Here is a 20,618-nt window from a genome sequence, read left to right as displayed (position 1 = left end):
CTGGTCCAACCTGGGGCCTCCTCCTGATAGATCATAGGAGGCATCCTAAGCAGATGCCCAAGCCACAACTGGCTACTATCAATGTGGTGGAGTAGTGGTTCTGCTCTGAGTCCCCCTTGAATGTCCAAGCTCCACATTTCTCTAATGGAGATATGTGGAGAGATTAGGAATTAATTTCAAAGGAAATTAATTTCCACCAGATATCTGCAACCTCATTCTTTTGGGCATCCATTGATTGCAACCTTATTGTGGTGGAGGGGTTTGTGCTTTCCAGAAGACCCTACCAGTGTTCCTTGTATCACTGGTAGGGTCTTCCATTACAAACTAGTCCTGAATAAGGGAGCAAAGAACAGTTCTATGACACCTTAGAAAAAAAATCAAGGGTCCAGTTTACTCTACCTAGAACAGGATCACTGGGGTCCCAACTGGGAGCCTGGCTCGGGGTAGTGGTTTGGAGTTCAAGGGTCTAGTGGACTTCAAGTGGAGATTATGGGGTCTGGCTGGGCTTAGCTCGAAAAGCTACCCTCCTGTGGGCCCACCACACACAGTAGTGTGGAGTGCGGTGCTTTGTGAATTGAGGCCAAGGGTGGACCGCCATCCTGGCACTCCGATCTCCTTCCAAACTCTCTAATTCATCTTGGGAAGAAAATCCGGACAAAAAAAAAAAAAAAGAAACCCAAGAGTGCACAATGGCAACTCACTAAACCATTACACCCCACTCTGCAGATTAAGCTCCCTTTGTCCATTTTCCTGAAAATATAACAGAAGTGGAAAGGTCACCTTGGAGACACACTGGAGTGCCAGACATGGTGCTTGACCCACTTACCGAATGGGATGTTCTAAGAGCAGTCAAAGCATAGCAGAAATGCTTGGAACTCCATATTGTATAAGGTGACTATTGCAAAGGGAATGACAGCAAAAACTGAATCAGGCATGATACAGTCTGAACCTTTTGACATTATCTGATACTTACATTATGTGCTCATAGTCGATGACTAAGATCAAGACTGAGTGCCAGTAAAGTGCTTTGTCCATATAATACTGTCAGTCACACAGATTGACTGAACACCTTAAGCACATCAGCGATACATGAAAATGTGATCATGATGCACATGATCAGTGTTATCTACACTGCTTTACTGCAGCAGTTTTTCCAATGATCCCTCTGTAGAACTGTGTGAATACCAGATGTGTACTCCAACGGTGCTCAGGTACCCATACTTCTCTACTTGAACAACAAAACATTACGATTTCTATTTTTTTTTCCTTTTTTCAGCCAAATACAACTGATATATCTCCACATCAGCACACACTCCCGTTCTGGAAGCACACTCTGGGTAAATGTTAATACAAACAGCGAGACAGAAATTATGGTGGCTTGGACCTGAGCCTGTTAACCAGACCAGACAAAATGCCTTGAAACACACTCCAACTGCTATTTCCAGACTCCAGAATATCAATCCCATATGTATGAAAGAATGGGTGACAGAAGGAGAAAGAGCCGTCTAGGGAGACTGGGAGATAACCTGATGAAGGGAAGTGAATGTAGTGCCTAAAAATAACAACAAAAAGATTCCACTTTTACTTGCCAGCAGCCAGTTCATTTTCAAATGCAAATCAACATTTTTTTCTATAAAGTTCCACCTCGATGAAGCACTAATGACTACGATTAAGCTCACTACAGTGAGAGTGGGTTTAGGTCCGCTGCATTCATTGGCAACTTGGCACTTAAAGAATTTTAATACGGGTTAGATAGTTAGCTCACAAATTAGACCATTTTCATGAAAAATGGATGCAAAAACCTTGTTGCTAGAGTCGAATTAAAATTCATAAGAATCTATAAAGGCTGAAACGGTGTATAGGATGTATAGCATAATGCAGCGTTTTATGTGTCTGATTTGAGTGGGTTTTATATGTGGAGATATATTGCAACTTTCCTGGGTTGTAGCTAAACTATAAACTTCACTGTGACTTTGCTGATTATTTGCATGTGGGTGTGCAATGTGGAAAAGCCTCAAAAAAACAAAACAAACAAAAAAAAAAAAAAACCAACACAGTGACACTTTATTCAACATCATTTTTGTCTTCAATTTTTCATTTTGAGATTTTTAGTCTTTGTTCATATATATATAAAAAAAAAAAGCTGAACAAGAAAGCCAAATAGGCACCGCTGCAGATATTTTATTTTTTCTCCATCATACCAGAGCTTCCGAGAGTGAGCAATTCCTTTTCTTTCTCAGGCAATATTTTTTAAAAAGAATTCCAACTCATACTGCCACATGAATAAATATATACTGCTGCTGTAGAACATCTTAATATCCTTCCCTTTGAGAGAAAATGGTAGAGGGGGAAGGAAAGAAGTGGGTGGAGGTTATTTTCTTGGATAATTTTACACAAGGAAATGTGAGGTGACAACCTGCTAGATGCATGCTGAGTGCCGTGGTTTATTCACTGCCTCAAGTTCAGGGGTTATCTCGGGGTATCTTAGTGTCCACTGGCAGTCACATTATACTGCATTAGAATATGTTTGATCATGGACAAGCAAGGCTTTTCATGTAAGGATCTGGGTGCACAATTGAGGCAATACAAAGAAAAGATACACAACTTGAGGAGTGTCTGGTTGCCGCTGGGGAATTGGCCATGTAAGATGACAGTGGAAATAAAGATGGCGAGTTGTCAGATCAGTGATGTGCTCGTGTGCACATATGTGTTAGAAGAGGCAGTTTTGATGTGAGCGTGAAAAACCTTCCACAGATGACGGAAGTCATTTCAATCCCCCATCTGTTTTTCTGGAATGTGCACTGGTTTAATAGATGAAAGCTGGATTTCTTATGGAAAGGAGATTTAAAATTTTAAACCCGCAATCATTATTTATTTCTGTCAACAAAGGTTGAGATTACTAATTAATGTGAATGCAGGTGTTGTGAAGACAAATCCAAACTGAAATTTTGGTTTTCTCTCAGAATCACAGGGCCTATTTAGCTTAGTTTACCATTCTGTTTTGGTTTTAATGCCCAGAATGTGCCAGTTTAAAAGACACCCCTTGCCTTGCACTAAATACTAGCAAGAAATAGTTAGAAAGTAGGTACATATATAAATAGAAAAGCAAAGATATACTGCTACAGTAGCTAGCACTAAACACTGAGAAAACAGAGTTAGCATCTAGCTTATGTCCATAAACAAACATCTGCATGATGGCTCAGTCACACTAGAATAAATGTTTGATGGCATCCTCATTGCAACTAGGTAAGAACTGGTGATTGCTCAGTGACTGCACTGAATTTTTGCGTTGGGCACCTGATGACCAACTGGTTATATTCTAGTTAGATTGTTACATGAAAACAAGATTGCCGACTGATTGCAGACCATGTTGCTGTGTTGTTGCTGCACTAAAGTCACTTTGAAGATAGTAGCTGACAGTGAGTGGTGCAAAGACCTGGTCTCTTTTTAACACAACTATTTCAAAGGTTATCACAAGTTCATTGAACACAGGTATATTAATTTTGGTTGTCACAAGGTCTCCAAGTAGACAAGGTAGTGGGTGCATTCTGTTTGTAGGCAAAGTAGTTTTGACCTTTCATGTTTAAGCAGGCTTTAGCTGCATGCAGATAAAACAGTCCATGTGAACGGAGGGCTTGCATTTGCAAATTGCAATTTTAAATCCATCATCTTCTGAAGACAATTAAAATTTATTGGCTTTAAAAAAAAAAGTATGTGCATTCGTAAACAATGGTCAGCACATAGAACAAGTAATCCTGTCCCAGATATCCGTCTATATTGGTAGACCGGAAATATTTGTTGTTGTCGCCAGAGGCTACTCATCAGATGATATTTGGGCTCCCAGATGAGAAGAGGAAAACAATGGGTAACTATTAAAGAGCCAGATATTTCCCACTGGTACAAACAAAAACAAAGGCAGTATTAGACTAAAGATGGTTCAGAAAACTCTCACTCTGAATGCAATGTATGCTAATGTTACTTAATATGCAGTGTTTAGTTGCTCTTTATGACCTAAAAAGGGAACAGCTTCAGCTTTCATTGTATCCTTTCCTTAACAAAAAATAAATCAATAAATTCATATACTCTATGTTAAGGGTCAGTTTGCAGGATATTAACACAATTTAAACACACACATGTACAAACCCCTTTAGTAGAATATTTAAGCCAGCTTTCAGATAAAAGGCATGGGAAGGAATGGTAACCACACGGAGCATCAATAAAAAAACCAAACCAGGAAATTATTATAACGCTAATTGTTGTCATGACCCTGAAAAGGATTAAGGAGCTAGAGAAATGCACTGCATGAATAGATCCTCATTAGATGTTTCATTAAATGTTTAATGTTCTCATGAAAAATCTTAAAAACTGGAGGGAAAAAACAGCTGTTCGTGATACATGACTGACAAACCAAATGTCCAAGTCTGTGCCCAGTAATAATCACAAAGGGTAATCATGCTAAATATGAAAACACACTATCACAATGGGTTTTTTTTTTTAAATCTCTAACAAAGCTTCAAAGCATTGCTTGGTGGGATAAGAAAGCTTTTATGACTGTAATTATCTCATGTGTGTTCAGCTTACTGGGTACTGGGGCACATACACAGATGTTGTTCGAACATCAGACGGTCTGACGATACTTATAAATAACAACAACGGAAAAAATGAAAGTGAAACGGCAATATTACTCTTGAGATGATTTCAAAAGCTGATTCCAGTTGTTGTGACAGACTTATTGCACAGTGGTATTGCAAACTCAAGTCTTGCTGTACTTGTCAGCAAAAAACACCAAACACCCCAGTGCATTTGTGGTACTTGGCAAAAATCCATCTATCTGCTGTGTTTTTGGCTGCCCATCCAGGTCCAGGTTGCTAGGGTAGGAGACTGAGCAGAGCAGCTCTAGCCAGATCCTCCTGCTTCTCCCGGGAGACTCGGAGGTGTTCGTGGGCCAGCTGGGATAAATAATTCCTCCAGCGGGTCTCTGGTCTGCCACGGGGCATTATGCCTAGTCAGACTTGCTTGAAACACCTCCGCAGGGAGGAGTCTGGCTGCTATCACCTTTACTGTTCTCCTGTCAACATGAAGGAGAAGCTGTTCTACACCAAGTTTCATCCACAAGATAAATTCAGCAAAGTTTGAACAAATAATATACTGTGCAGTGGAACAGCACAGTATGTTATAAGACTAAAAAAGCCGGAGGTGACTGTGCAAAATCTACTGGAAGTACAACAAACTGATTATGCTGGTCTACAGCCAAAACACTTTTGAAATAAATGTAGAAAACTTTACTTATTTTTGGGTCACTGAAATTGAAAATTATGCTCAAAATTATTGGTTGGCTTTAGTTTTCATGATATGCTGCTATGTCAGTTTTAACATGTTTTAATTGATGTCAGACGTGACTAAAACTACATTAGTTGGGCTTAAATGGTGCTACTTTTCAGATGCCACTCTTTCATGAATCATTCAACTTCATGAAACTGAGCTCACATCTTACACAACTGTATCAATTAGCAATGGTCAAATTTCAAATCTCTGTTTGGTCTTTTGGCTTATACTCTGGCCTTGTATTTTTAATGTATAATATAAAATATACAAATTTCCTTTTTCTAAATGAGGCAAATAACAGACTGTATATTAAAGATGCAAATAACCACTATAACATCACCCATTTATTTTGGACTTGCAAAATAAAGTCTTAACATTAGCATTTTGGCCACCACTATATTGCTTTTTGGAGCCCACAGTGTCCATAATTCTAAAAAAGGGTGGAATGCTATTACAGCAGCTAGCTTGATTTTTTCCTAGCAGATCCTAGCCATGCCTTATAAAGTAAAAGTAAGAAAAGACTGAATATATTCAGTATGTTTTATGTAACATTTGTGTGTAATAGCACCACTGTCAAAACAAGTCTAAATAAATAACTTACATACATTACATTACATGCTTACATTAATTTTTTATAGTAACTAAGTTACTAAAACAGTGGACTACTGTAGTTTTTTTTAAACACTGAACAAATAGAAAAATGTAAATAGTGCTTCTGTCAGGGACTATTGTCACTGTCGATTAATACACACTATTGCGTATTTCCAGCACCAACACGTTGTATGTGGGATTAGCTCAAAATAAACTCCACTGCCAATGTCAGTGGTACAATGGTGTGGCTTACTGGTGCATGCTTAATGCCTTCTGGACAACAATAGAGCTCTGTGGCTCAGAGAAATAAGCTGTGGCTACACAGGATCAAATCATTGTTCCATGTGATAGTTACCTGGAAATTGGTGACAATAACGACACTCTTATCCTCTAACACCAGTGCAGAAACCTAAGACTTACATATACTCAGCTTTTTAAAAATGTGATAGTAGATGCCTTCATGTGATATGTTGTTTAACACAAGTTAAGCAAGTTAAGTGTTGAAACTTCAGGTAGAAATGATCACCTTCAAAACTACATGTAACTGCATATTCTATCATTTTCCCCTACAATTCATTTGTAGACCTCATATTGTAACTTTTTTTGTGTTTTAAATTTGAAAGGAAATCCACCTCTTTAATTAGATAACATTAAACTTTAATTATCCCTGTGGGGAAACTGGGATACTGCTGCTGCAGTAGGGAATAGATGTGGATAATAATAGATCAAACATGATCTATTCAGGTTAATACCATAAAGTGATAAAGCAAAAGAACAGATAAGTGTTAGTTAACAAATACAGACATGTAAATAATGATCCATAATTTCCATTGCGTATAATGTTAGCTTTCCACATTGTTATTTTTGAAGTCTGAAGACATGGCACTGAACATACAGTCATTGCTAAAGCTTTTCACCAAATATTATATCATGGTCCATTTGTTCATATCACCATAAATGAACAAAACTGCTGCGTGAAATGACCCATTATCAACACATGGTAATGGCACCATACTGCAACAAGGTCCCCTTGCATGCTGAAAATGATACGTCCATTTAATTTATCAAGGTGAACAAGTTTCTCTCCAGTGACAAGTGATCCAAGCCTTAAGACCCCGCGTGGTGACTGAAGAGAGTCCCAGATAATGTTGTGAATAATTTATGAAACATTGTCAGTGCTTCTTCATAATGACTTCAAATGGACATCAGCCAAGCGTTAAATGACAGGGATTAATCTGCTTTAGAAATAATAGTCCTGATGGAATATTGAATCCTCTGGGACACGGCCCAACTTGAGAGTCAACTGTGACACATTGCCTCTGCCTTCAGTGCGCAGTGACCCCAAAAACACACTATTAAAAGTTCAGAGTGTTCCAGAAGTTCACTGCTTTTGTTCAGCATGTGCAATATTTCTCAGGTGGGACTTAGAGGCATGACCCCAAAATTGCCTGGGGATGTCTTCCAAAAGGGAAGACTGGTGAAGCCAAGGTAAACAAGTCAATTAATCTTTTCAAGAAAATAAGGGCACCAAATAAAGTTCCTGTGGATGTTTCAGAAGTTTACTCGATGGCATTGGGACAGAGGCACACAGAAAACTTACTGTCGGCTCCTCAGTTCCCTGCTAGTCACTATTAAACTGGTTGGTAGTAATTTCACCTTAATAAACCAATATGTTTTCTAGGAAATCTTGGGTCCAAGCATTGATGTGGATGTCACACTGTTATGCAGCGCCACCACCAATATTGTTGCTTGTGTGCAGGAGCCTTCCTGCATGAAAACTCCCCAGCTGGACAGTGCAGCCTGCCATAGCCTGGTTTGTGGCTTACATTTGAAACCTTTGAATTAGCTTTATAGTGAAAATATTCTGATGAGAGTGTGGTGTTATCTATCTACCACCGTCAAGCTTGGTTGGCAAGGTGCATCCACAGACTCAGGTGAATACACAGATAATGAAGAATTATTGTTAGAGCTAACAATGAGCAATCTAGTAGAAGAACAACAGCACAGACTTCTGGATTGGTTGTTGGTACAATCCTGCACAACAATCCCTTTTTTAATTTCTTAGATAATTTAAAGTGCTCAGAAAGGCAAATATTCCACAAATATAGTCGAAAAATCCTGTTATTTTATTTGAATTGAATTAGTGGAGTAGAAGGCTTGCATACAAGTTACCTGCTGAAGTAAAGCAAACATTTAAACATGGGAAGCTTCCAAGTTATGCTTATTCTGTTGTACAGAGATTATGTCCATTTGCATAGGTATTTGCCTACACAGTGCCTATGCAAACAGGAGAAGTACGAAAAAACATCAAAGATCTAAAAATATAGTATGAGAAGCACAGTGGGTGGCTGCGGTGGACATTGTTCATTGTATTTAACACTTGGCTTTACATCAGCTATTTCTATGTGGACAAATTCCCTCTTTGGCTGGCAAGGACCGGCAACAGCACAGGCACGAATAGCCCACAGACCGCTTGTTGGTGACACTGCCTCCTAAGGACCGTAAAGAGCTACAACATGTAGGTTATGGTCATGAGTTGCTTTGGCAGCATGAAGTGGGGGTTTTCATATTTTTGAATACCTTGGACAAACCAAGGTTAGATGATTAATGCTGTTTTAAGTAATAGCCTTTAGCTAAGATAGCCACCAAGTTGAGGCAAGTGTAGGTAAACCTGAAATGGTTCTAGGAACTGTACAATAAACAGACTGTATGTGCTTTAAAAGAACACTGCTTCTAATGGTTACTTCCTAATGTATAAAAAATGAATCATAAGACTTATGTGTCATGCTTTGACTCAAAGTACCACCGTTAAGATTTTTGTCATGCAACATAATTAAGTATGACTGACTTTAGCATTTTTGTTGCATGACAAAAATGAATATTATATATATACTCTTTTTCGTTTTCATGGCTTGGGCAGGAAAAACTGGACAACTCCAGCCAGCATACATTTGGTTTGGACCATCTTCAGTCTTCATGTGCCACTGTAAATTATTTATTATTACTTCCTTATAAAAGTTACAGTTGAGGCACATGGAAAATCAGATATAATGATGAATACATAAATACATTTGCACTCTGGGTACCTGCAAGTTTGCTTTAAATTTACCATTTAACTGTCATAGTTATCTGCAATGTCATAATAAAACCATTCCAATATTCATACTTACTTTTTCCCATCTGCAGGCAAATGCAAATACGATGGCGTACACTGGGGTTGATCCAACAGAATAATTGAATTGCTGGAGCCTCACGTGGTCGAAATTTTATGGTGAGCCTGGAGAAGAATTTCATCAAGAGCTGCAGCTCATTCATCCAAAATCTTGCTCAGTGATGCAAATACTCTATAATTTAAACTCATTTATCCTAGCTTTAGGGTTTGCAATGGAGACAAATGTGATAGCTCTCCCACACGCACACACGCTCACAAAAAAAAGGCGTGAAAAACCAGGAAAAGCGAGGAATGCGGCGGAACGCATTCATTCATTACTCAAATAGACTTGTTGCTTTTAGCAATTCGAAAGTGGTGACATTTCATTTTACAGCCTCCAAAGCACTTTTTCTTCTCCTGGATCTCGCTCATTCATCCTTTTCTTCTCTGAATTCATCCAGAAATGTTCTAAATGATGAGAAACTACAGTTCAAATGAGTATATTCAACAGGGCAGCTGCCAGGCTGACACAAATTGGTGAAATATGAGCTTTGGTTTCATAAGTGATGATTACTGAATCTCTCTACCTGTTCTTATTTTCATTGCCTCCTTCCTCTTGTTGATAGCTGCTGTCTCAAAATGATGTTAATAGATACTCACGTCTTTGATCTCTCTGCAGATTTTGGGCCCCATAATGAATCCTCATTTTATTGCCACAGATATGTGTAACATACATGAAAGAGCTGGTTTCAGGTAGAGTTTCATGTTGGATGCAAATCTCAATTGGAAAACCAAAAAATCGAATAGATCTCTCTTTACTTCGATAATTGCAATTTACATTTAAAGTCTATAAAAGGTTCAGGCAGCTAGGGGTTCATCTGAAGCTGAAGTTGTTAAATGGAAATTGAACGCTCACAGGTAGTAGAATATTATCATTGAGTACTTCAAGGTAAAAGAATAAAAGTATGTTCTGTTTCTAGTGCCACCGTCATGTATGTTCTTTATAGTTATGCTATAGCTGGGAGTTAGCTTAACATGGCTAATGTTTATATAAAGACTAAAAGCTAGATAGATGGCTCATTTCAACGCTCAACGATGTTCTTGTGAACATCTGAAACATAACCAAGCGCTTTTGATGCATCACTATGGTATAATATTAAAATAATCAAGTTGTTAAATTGTGCAGAGAAACACTATTTTTCACATTTAGCATGCAAAAAACATTATCCACCTTCTCACTTGTGAAAATAGGTTTTTCTGTTTGGGGAGAGCATACTGAAGACATGACACACCAACAAAGATGAATGGACATAGTTTGGCAGGTTCTTTGAGCATTGCACAGTCTGACCTTGGAGTGAATTTGCTAGGATGCCATTGTGATAACTTACACCTGAATGCTCCAGACCAGCAAACTACTAAAGACTAAGAAACTACCAGAGGTGCTCACACTTGCTGATGATCAGTTAATCAAGCGCATTTTGTTAGTTTTAATTACTCTGCTAGCAGTTAGGGCATACTTAGTTTTTCATAGGACTAGTTCTGGCAGCTGTACATACCAAAAACGTGCCTTTCCTCACTTAATATACCAAACACACCATCGTAATTTGGCATTGCTGCCTGTTGTTTCGACCTGTTTTCTATCCTAGCATTCACTTTAGGCTCCAAGAGGAGGTTTGCTCAACTCTCTTCAGATTCCATGTGTATCAAATTTCTTGCGAGTGTTTTCTCAGCTAGGAGGTTGGAGCCAAACCAACTGTAGTCTCCTGCTTTAAGTAAAGATCACCTTAAACCTGTTATCTAAATGCAATAAAAAAAAAATGGTGGGAGATAGAAACATGCATGGCACATGCAATAACCAACAATTTCTTTTTTGGATTTTCTGCAAAAGTCATCAATACTGTGTCCTGAATTTGGATGAAAACAGGTTTATCACATGGACTCAGTGTTTTTCCAACAAAACTGACCACTTTATGTCTCTTAAAACTTAAAAATTTCCATGTAAAGAGCAGCTTATCAGAATAATAGTTCTCCTTGCAGATCTCCCGTGTTTGAATCAAGTCACTTGTTAAAAAAAGGTGTAAAAATAAGTACGCTGCACCTGTTTATACCGATGTGTCAGACGTAATTAAGAAACATTTCATATCTTATGCCTTTCATCTAATTTTCAGGTTGAAGCTACAGGTTGTGAACAGTAATTAGTCTGCCAATCAAAACTGTTTTTGCCTTCTCAGTTAGCAAAAGGTGATCTTAGATTATTGGGTTTCAGTTATTCATAAATCTTGACAAATAATCTTGTTCCATTTAGATGACACAAGGGAATGCTAATGATAATAATAATACAGGCTGTCCAAATCCTGGCACGGACCTATTGGTGTGGAGTTTACATGTTCTCCCCATGTCAGGGTACTCCAGCAACCCAAAGATATGTGTGTTGTAAGGTTAGACAACAATTCACACTCACATTCACAAATATGGCCAATTTAGCCTGAACATGTCAGCATTCTGTCACAGTGCTAACAAAGCCAGACAGTCAGTCAGAGTGACCCCAACTCTTGCAGCATGACAGAAGGCCTAGGCTCCAGCTCCTCAACAGGATAAGTTGTAGAAAATGCATAAATGGATGGATGTATGAATGTTTGGCTTGATACTTTAATGCAGTAACAGACCTAATATTTTTCCTTGAAAACTACTCCATTCCATGAAATTTGCTAAAAAGCACACCTGCCAGTTCTGCAAAAATATTATATTCAGATAGGATTAGTATTGCCAGAGGACCATGTGTGATTTAAAAAGGATCCCACCACATTTCACGTGGTACATTCACATAAGCCAAGCAATAAGCCGAGTCTGTGTTTTACTAAGATTTACTGACATCTGTGGTTAGCAGCTACAGACGTAATGTTACTATTAATAGGCTACTACAGAATAACTGTTGAGCCTGCTGAAGGAAAACAAAGAAACATTCCCAAGCAAATGCTGCCACGCATGTTGTCCATCTCATCATACAAATTCTGCCCCAGTGTTCAAAACAGTCTCCATGACTCTTGCTCAGGAAAGAGACAGAAAAAAACACACACAAAAACAGAGCACTAATAACTACACTGAACCTAGTGCCCTATAAAAGTAACCAAGTCATTTTTGCTGCTTAAAAATAATCAAAAAAAAGATGAATAATTGCATTTAAAAGAGAACTGAGAGTTTACCATAATTCAGTTTGCACTCATTCTGGATCATCTGTTATGCAGGAAGAGAAATTGGACAGGATAAATAACTTATCTTCATTGTGACAAGCATTTTATTTCACTTTATATGGTCTATGAGCCTTTTTTTCCCTTTCAAATTTCTGACACGTTCTTTTTTCTATGACCTGCATGAAACAGTATAAGAATACCTGCGGCAATGCAGTTTTGTAGTCAGGACATTGCTGTTTCACCACAGCACATTAGTGGTGTGCGGATCAATATTGAAATATTGATTCTTCCGATACCAGTAATTTATGTTCTAGAATCGCTTCTCATATTAAAATATCGATATTTTAGTACTTTGGGGTAATTTTGTAGTTTTTCATTAACAGGAACACAGTGGAAAGAAACTATATCATCCGGATCGTCTAAATTGGAAGGAACTACTTCCTCTTTCATAGTCATGTGCAAAATATGCTGTATAAATGTGCCGCAGCCCCTGGCATGTGCACTCACAACAATGGCTGAGCGTAAACGGAGTCATGTGTGGACATATTTTACCTCCACAAACAGCCAAGACGTGGTTTGCAATACATGTGGAAAGTCAGTGAGGTGTTGTGGCAACACCACTAACCCTCATCAAACACCTCAGAGTAAATTATATCACAGAATATGATGAGCGTATGTTGAGGTAAACTGAAGAGGAGGAGAGAGACAGGGACAGGTGCTGCTAGGGCGAGATAGACGTCTCTCCTTTAGTACTGCAGGCAGGCAACGTGTTCAACTAGCGCACAACTTCAGGTTTTTTATTTCTATATGATTATTCTGCATTATTAAGCGATAAGAACAAGTAGTCTGATGTCCAGTAATCATTACAAAGCTATATTATATTGTTATTACAATTACATAATGCAATTATATATTGTACTATGAAATACAATGAAACATTACGTTTTTTTCTTTTACACAGTATCAGTATCGGATCAGTATTGTCGATATCACCCTAAATTTTACTTGGTATCGGATCGGAAAGGAAATCAGTGGTATCACACACCCTAGTGTAAGATCACTCATTTTCTTTGACCATCACGGTTCAGTTTTTTTTAAAATATAGTACCAAACCTGGTAAGATTTTTATTGTAAGGTAAGGGCCTTAGGGTAATACAGGAAAACTTCATCAATCAGACACCTTCTGTATTAGCAAGCACTTTGGCAACGGTGGGAAGGAAAAACTCCCTTTTAACAGGAAGAAACCTTACTTTTAAAATTCCATAACAAGCACATACAAGCGACATCAGATTAACTCTGATACATTCGGTATTTCATAGAAACGTTATAACCTTATACTTTGGCAAACAACAACAACAACAACAACAACAACTGGACGGCACCTACCTATAGAGCTGATGCAGGTTATTGAAGGAATAATCAAAGATGTAGCGCTACCACATAAGTGCATCTCATAGACCCGTATAGCAGTGAAGTATGGATAGCAGTAAATAATGTTTCTTTTTAATCGTGGTCATTTAGGGGAAAACATTTCTTAACACTGTAATCTGGATCAGGATAAGGTATCTGTCTGTAAGAGGGAGGAAAAAACAGTTGAATTGAGGATGCGTCACTTTTGTGGAGTAAAATGAGAGATTGCACACACTGCAGGGAGTACAGAAATTGAGAGATAACTAAGATAGCGAGCAAAAAAATATTCCTTGCTGGGTTTTGTTGTTGTTTTTTGTTTGTTATCAAACTCATCTTTTATTTTTTTGTTCTGATTTTTTTCCCCTTCACTGGCAACGATTTATCAGTCCCTTGTTTTCTCTTTTTTTCTTTATCTTACCTACTCTTGACTCTTTTTTATTACTTTTTATCATTTTGCATTCGCAGCATGAGGTACAGTCACAACGCATCCGTGAAGAGCATGTAAAGTACATATGACTGAAAGCGCAAGGTCCCTGGTGGTAACAGTTTTTAAGCAGGGAATTCAGTGTTTTTTTAACTTGCATTTTTTTGTTGTTGTTGTTTCCAAGATGGGAAAAAAAAATCTTGTCTGTATCAGCACATCAAGCATTCTCCTGTGGGGCTTGTCAGACACCCGTCATAAACTGTGACTATGAATGGCACTCTGATGACCCCGGTGTAGATGTGACACAGGCACACAAACACACGTAGAATCCCATTCCTTCATTGTGGTTACCAACTGCAAACACACATGCACACACACACACACACACACACACTTAAGCCCACACGACTTTAAACTTGTGTGAACTTCAGAGCTGATCCATGCTGGGTTTCGTGACTTGTGATTTGATTACTATGGAGAGCTGCCAGCAGTGTTTGCACTAGAAAGTTGCACTTCTGATACTTGACCACTCACCACACACACAGTGCGACACACATGTTGACTGAAACCGAAAGTCAAACACACACACACACACACACACACACACACACACACACACACACACACACACACACACACACAATACCTTCCCATCCTTTCATATGCTCTTACAGTTTTTTTGAGCGATCACATTCCTGGGAGGGGAGTCACTCGGACAGTGTGTCTGATCTCGCTATGCTGACTTGTGATTACAGAGATAAAAGGGCAAGCCACAACCTAGGAAGCAACACCGGAGGCAAGAAATAACACCCGACACAGTTTTGCAGCAGCATCAACAGCAATGGAGGATGACAAGGGTGTTAAGTTCCATGGAGGGAGGTCAGGTTTATCATGGACCTGGTTGGTTCAACGCGGTCGAACTGTGTGAAGCATAAAGAGAGGTAAAAAAAGAAAAAAAATCTTTCCATCTGGAATGTAGTCCTTTTGAGAAACAGCCTGTGCTAAAAGATTTTTCTAACAACAATGAAAATCCATTCTTTCCAATTAATTTCCAATAATTTTTTTTCCAAAAAGGTAAATGCAAGTGTGGCGGGGCGTGGCCTGCGGTGCCGTGCAGAGGAGGCGGACGCACCTGCACGGCATCCGCAATCACGCCCCGCCGAATTAAATATTGTACTGGGTCCTGTGGTTGTGTTGTTGTGATAGTGTTGAGCGGGCAGCGGGAGAGCTGCAGCTCTGTGAGTACTGTGGACAGCAACCGTCAAAGCTTTAATAAAAAGCATCAAAATGCCACTGGGTCTGCCGTGTATGTTTACAGCAAGTTATTCAGTAAGACTGTTTTTGTAATTATATTATTTGCAATCAAATCTAAGTAAACTCATCCTTCAGCTTTGCTAATTGAGTTACTAAACGGGACCTCCCTGCTGTGTTTGTGCTACATGTGCCTTTTGGACCGTTTAATGAAATTATCTGCCACATTCTATGTGGTACAGACCGTCCAGTACGTTTACACTACAGTTTTCATGAGTCAAATTCTAGTATTTTGTGTGTTGCAGTCATATAGTCTATGGATAGAGCATTTCGCGTTTTCTAGGTTTGCTAACTGATAACTTAGCACTTAAATCTACATTCCCATCCCACGCACAAAACCAAAAAAGATGGCATCCAATGCTAACATTAAAAAAATTGAAGAACCCAGAAACCATGAGAACATGTATAATTAGACAGTGTTTAAATGGTCATCTTCCTAGTTCTCAGTGCATGCAGAATTATCCCCATGTGGGAATAGCACAGCTAACAGTCTGGTGCATCATGCTTCATCCAGGCAGTGCAGTAAAATCATCTGAGATGGACTATGTCCTGCTGTGTGCCACATGTGAGAAAGGACAACTGTGATAAATGGCCTGATTTGACCAAAACTGCCTGAAGTTTATGTATGAAATTGGCTCAAGTTTCCCTTTGGGTTTGCTTTTAAAGCACATCAGCTACTGTCTTGACCAAAGGCCAGCCAGCCTTCTCCTGATGCTCTTGGCATGTGCAGTCAAAAATAGTCCACGGCTACTGTCCTCCTGATGAACAGTAACTTGCAGCGATGAGACTTTGCTCAGTTTGTGTCAAGGATAGAAAGTGCTGACCAGAGTGCAAAGAGACAAATAGAGGCAGACGTACCTGATTGACTGAACTCATTGCTTAGGAGGCTGCCAGTCACTGACAGAGTAAACTTTCTTTAATTAACATCAGCACATTCTTCACATGATTATTTTATAGTGGCTAGGGTGAGTGTGACTGAGGCAGATCGCAGTCAATGACTTTCAGAAAGGGGCAATCGTTAACAAAGTCCAAAATGTGTTTCTGCACTTTAATTACATTAAATCTACTATTTGTCATGCGTTAGTTAGATAAAAAAATTTAATTATTCAAGTGTAAGAGATAAGAAAGTGAAAGAGCCCCAGTACAAATCTGCCACTTACATGCAAACTATCTAAAATGGCACTAATTTCGCTTGAGTCACAAGAATATTGATATTTCTGTGCCCAGTGAGTTATATTTGCTGGCATTGCTCTGTTCTGGTACTTCCCTGTGCATACATGGAATGCAAGACACCCCACCCCCTTACCCCAAGGACAAAACAGGTCTGATATCTGTGACAACAGATACTGTCCTTAATAAAAAATGTTGAGTTGTGGATCTCTTAAAATCATCATCAATATTTAACTGCAATTAAAAAAAAAAGTAATTATTGAGAGAATTCAGTTGAACTTCCCCTCCTTTTAACTTCCTTATTAACTTTTTCAAACTGTTTTTACATCTGATAATCAAGATCAGGGTGTCTAGGTTCCACAAATTGCCTGAATTCCAGTGCTGTTATTAGGCCAACTAACAAGAGACCCTTCAGCAGACTCCACACATTGCTACGCTCGTCATGGAAAGAAATCATGTGGGCTCTGGACTGGAATTGGGCCACTGTGTTTGCCGTCCTTCAGGCAGCCATCTTTAAAGCCATAATTTTATACTTAATGTCCTTTCCTGACTTTATGAGGATTGGAACTGATTGTGAACTGGGAACATGTCAAAGTCAACAACAACAAACAAAGATGGACTGGGGGACATCAGTGGCCGCGGGACATTGAAGGTTTTGACCATGAACCACAAAGGCCTGCGGGTTTTTGTCCAAATCAAGGGGCCGGCAGCCAGGGTCATTGGCTGCATGTCATATTGCATCTTTTGCACCCAGCCATTGCTTTATTTCTCTAGTAAAATTTCATATAATTTATGCCCTGTGCAACTATAATGACAATACGAAGCTGTTACCACACATTTATATGCTTAATAGCTGTGATTGGTGTTTGCAGTACCTTACAGTGTGTTAAGATGTCCTATAGAGTGGAGGAAATACAAATAAAGATATTTTTTGGGGGTATTTTTTTGTCTTCATTATTTTCTTCACTATTAAAACAAACCTACAATTATATAATTATATATATATATACCATATATACCACGGGTGCCTGTGGTGCATCTTTAGGGAAAATATCTGACATATAATATGGCCAGCTATTTGGTACAGATCATCAAAGTGTGTAACTCTGTGCTTCAGTGACATTAGTTATGTGACTGATAGAAACTGTCATCGTAAAATCAAGGGGTTTAACAGAAATATTTCATTATCTGTTCAGGAATTACAACCATTTCTTATACACAGGTTCAGAGGCTCAAAAGTAACTGGACAACTGATTGTTATTCCATGACGAATTGATCAGATACAAGGTGTGCAGTTGATTCCAGTTGTTCAATTTGCATTTAGCAACTTTGCTTTCTTTGGAACTCTCAATAGGCTTTCCAAAGAGCTCTGAATACATGCGAAGAAGGTGTCTTGAGCAGAAAAACCAAACTATGTCGATCACACATAACGAAAAACAACTAAAAGTAGCCAAATCAACAGTCTGTACATTCTTAAAAAGAAGCAATGCAGTTGTCAGCTAAGCAACACCAAAATGCCTGAAAGACCACAGAAGACCACTGAAGTGCATGACTGTATAATCTTTGCCAAAATTGAGAAAACTCTTTCACACACCAAGTCAAAAACACTCTCGGGGAGGGAACCTTCATTAATGTCAATACAAAGGGTTTACCACAAGATGCAAACCACTGGTTACACTACACATGAAGCCAGATTACACTTTGCTGTAAAACATCTAAGAGCTAATAGAATTATAAGGACACCACATTATCTGCCAAACGTGGTTGAGCCATTCTTATGGAATGGACATATATGGGTGACTGTGTCACTGAAAATGAGACTTCTAGTAGAAGTAGTAGGAAAAATTCTTAAGTGCACAGGGCTATCTTGTCTGCTCAGATTCAGCCAAATTCTGCAAAAGTGATTGGATGGCACTTCACAAATGGATAACGGCCCAAAGCATACTGGAAAAGCAATCCAATAGTTTCTCAAGGCAACGAAATTGGTCATTGGCCTAAACCACCTGATCTCGACCCAACGGAGCATGCTTTTCACTTATTAAATACAAAACTGAATGCAGGAAGAGCCAGAAACAAGCTTGACAAGCAGAGCATGTCAAGGGAGGAAACGCATTTATGGATTCTAGACTTTAGGCAGTCATGGGTTTAAATTATGTTAGCCTGTTCAAATACTTTTAAACTGCAGTTAACTGTAATATGTAACACATGGTGTATTCCCATATTTGGTGTAATAACAATCCTTTATCATCCTATCCTCATGAAATAAACAAGGCCTGTTGTGATGGTAGTTTAACACTTCAACACTTTTCTACATAGCTGGTCTTAATAAGGCCAGGCGAGGATGAAAAATAAACCTCAAGGCAAAGGAAAATAGTTGATTTTTCAATTTTTCTTATTTTTTTGCACATAGAGCTGTGGGGTATGTGAGACCTTAGACAAGTGCAATAACTATCAACAAAACAAAAGGGTTAACCTTTAATAATGCCATGTAATACCACAGATTGTTTGAAATGAAAATAAGTAGCCGTGGGGTTAACTGGGATAATAATTGGAGGTTAATCACAGGCTTTGCAGCTGACCCCATAGCAAGCAGAGCTTTTTTTCTTGTCCAAACATCAGTAAGCTCTTTAAAAGTCTCCAGCTGAAAGGACATGGATTCATGGATTTATTGGCGCTAACAAGAAGTGTCAACCTGAAATATTGCATGTTCTGCTCCCTGTGTCGTAATCTGAATAAATGCCTGCACAGAGGCCATTTACAGCTATGCTAATTTAAAATCAATGCAGCAGTCAATGAGGATATAGTCCTCTGACTGCAGTTTCCCATGGTGCCGTTACACTGTTGTGTAGATAAGTGGTGAGAGCACGATTCATATAGAGAGGGGTAAACTTCCTGATGCAGCATTTAGCCCCCGCTGCGAGACAGAACATGCTTATCGCTACGGCTGAGGTGGGAAGCAGCTGCTGGAAGAAGAAAAAAAAGACAAAGGAGAGCTGCCACTCAAGGAATAAAAGACATTACACAAGCCGGTGAGATTTAAATGAGAGGAGATGTACTGCTGCTGCCCCAGCTTCCAGATTATGCATGGAAAGCATTAACCTGGCTTTTAGTGTGCCACAATGGGCCCCTTAGCCTCTGTCAACCCACACACAGCTGAGTCCCAGTGACATCGACTGCTCTGCAAAAAACATTCATCCACTACATGCACACAGACATACATTCATGCATACACATGTGCACTCTCAGCCAGAAAAGACAATGAATCTGAAACGAGTTAAAGCCTCTCTGAAAGCACTTTATTAGCTTTTATGACATGCATTTGCAATTTTGCTTCAATGGTACTACATGATGTCATGATGTAAAAAAGAATGCTATTAATATTTATATATAAATTCATTTCCGTAGTGCTAGAATTACTGTCTTCTTCTAAATCCTGATTTAAAGTATGTTAACCCTTGAAGACATACTTTTATTGTCACGGAAGAAAAAAATCTCCCCCATTAATTTATTCCAGTATAAAGAAACACTGAGGTTGCCCTCGGGGACTTAATTTGTTCTTACATCAAGCTTGGATGGACACAATCAGTGACAAGACAGCGGCACAGCTGAACTTCTGGAACAGCAATGACTGCACGACCTATGAAAAGAGACGACTAAAAAAGGCATATGTCGCAGATCAAACTCGGGGACAGCGTCTTTGCACTTTTCTTTCTAAGAGATTCAGGCGGTACAATGGACGTTTTTTTATGCAAATGCACCCTTTTAATCAACCAACACTTCAGAGAGTCCTGTTTAAAACAAAGAAAAGAAAAAAGAAAAAGGCTAAATTAAACTATTTAGAGAACCTTTCCATACAGTTTTGAAAAGATAGGACAGAATATGCTGCAACACTAATGAATAAATCGTTCTGTTCCCAAAACTTAGTGTAGCTGTGATCCATTTGTTCAAAACTTTGGGCCAAACTAATGTATCCTAACTACTGTTGGATCAATTTTCAGATTTTGTAAATGAAATTGGGATCCCCACAGTGAACATCTTTGCAACT

Source organism: Rhamphochromis longiceps, linkage group LG23 (genome assembly GCF_057381845.1).
Source record: "Rhamphochromis longiceps isolate RC_006_pf linkage group LG23, R_longiceps_female_GT1.1, whole genome shotgun sequence".
Classification (NCBI taxonomy): Eukaryota; Metazoa; Chordata; class Actinopteri; order Cichliformes; family Cichlidae; genus Rhamphochromis; species Rhamphochromis longiceps.
Note: the sequence above shows the minus strand (reverse complement) of the source record.